The sequence below is a fragment of the Alligator sinensis genome, unplaced genomic scaffold (genome assembly GCF_000455745.1).
Source record: "Alligator sinensis unplaced genomic scaffold, ASM45574v1 scaffold493_1, whole genome shotgun sequence".
Lineage (NCBI taxonomy): Eukaryota > Metazoa > Chordata > Crocodylia > Alligatoridae > Alligator > Alligator sinensis.
In genome coordinates, this window is record NW_005842513.1 from 479,450 (window position 1) to 480,493 (window position 1,044).

The following is a 1,044-nucleotide window of genomic DNA, read 5'->3' on the forward strand; positions in this document are numbered from 1 at the left end:
CCTGCAGGAGCCCCCCCCCCCCCCAAGTCACAGGTCTATCTCAGTCCCCACCCCAGCTGGTAAGCGCCTGCCCCTGTCTTTGCAGTCTCATAAACTACATTTTGTGACTACTTCTATGGAGACCTTTATGGGAAATACAACTGTTGCAAGAAATGTTGGTAATGCTTCAGGAGGTGGCACTTTGTGTGCGTTTAAAGCCAACACTTCACCATAGTGATGCAGGGCACAACAGTGCTGGTGATGCAATCTTCTGAATGGGATATAAAAGCTACTCTTAAAAGCTGTTGTTATTAAAGATCTGACGAGACAAGTTCTGCTGTCATAACTTTCCATTTCTTTTTTATTTGGGAAAAACTCTTTTTTTCTTTTCTTCAACTTCCCTACCCAGCTCCAAAAAAAACCCAACAAAACCCTGTATAGAACTGTGACATGAGAAAAGCTGCCATGTTCTTCTGACAAGTTATTTTACTATAGTGACATGTGAGTATTGCTATCTACCATGCATAGGCTTTGCTTTTACAAACACTTAACTATGCATGTGAATAGTTCCACTGACTACACTAAGGCCCTGTGTCCTTTCAGGACTGGTATGTCATAAATATAGAATCTTAAGCTTTAAAGGAACTTCAAGGATCCAACCCTCTGTACAAATGCAGAATTTGCTATTCCTCTAGAATCCCAGATAGATATCTATCCAGCTTTTTCTTGAAAAATCTCCATTATAAGAGATTCCACAATGCCCCTATAAAAGTTTGTTTCAGTGTCCTGCTGTCCTTACAGTTAGGAAGTTTTTTTTCCTGACAAAAACACTATATAGCACCAACATGATGAAAAGTACAATATGAAATGTGAGGTACTTTTCTATGTTCCATAACAGAGGTATAAAAATGGATTGGCAACATTTTTGTTTTTTCATAACTGTTTAGTATTCAAGCAACTTTGTCTTAATACTTCATATTGTCTCAGCTGTAAGTACATAAGGTCATAATCAGCTTGCTTTTAGACACAAGAGGATTTACATCACTATGAAAGTTCTTTACTTTA

The 1,044-nt window shown here is 38.2% G+C and overlaps 2 long non-coding RNA genes across 2 annotated transcripts in view; one reads left to right on the forward strand and one right to left on the reverse strand.

Annotated features, from left to right (window-relative positions):
- The window catches only part of LOC112551571, a 51,655-nt gene that overhangs the window by 4,866 nt on the left and 45,745 nt on the right, over positions 1 to 1,044 (reverse strand). The gene's annotated exons all lie outside the window — the stretch shown is intronic.
- Positions 70 to 1,044, forward strand: part of LOC112551572 — a 4,391-nt gene continuing 3,416 nt past the window's right edge. The window contains exon 1 of the long non-coding RNA XR_003095878.1: positions 70 to 480. This is a non-coding gene — a long non-coding RNA (uncharacterized LOC112551572). The remainder of the gene's footprint in view (positions 481 to 1,044) is intronic.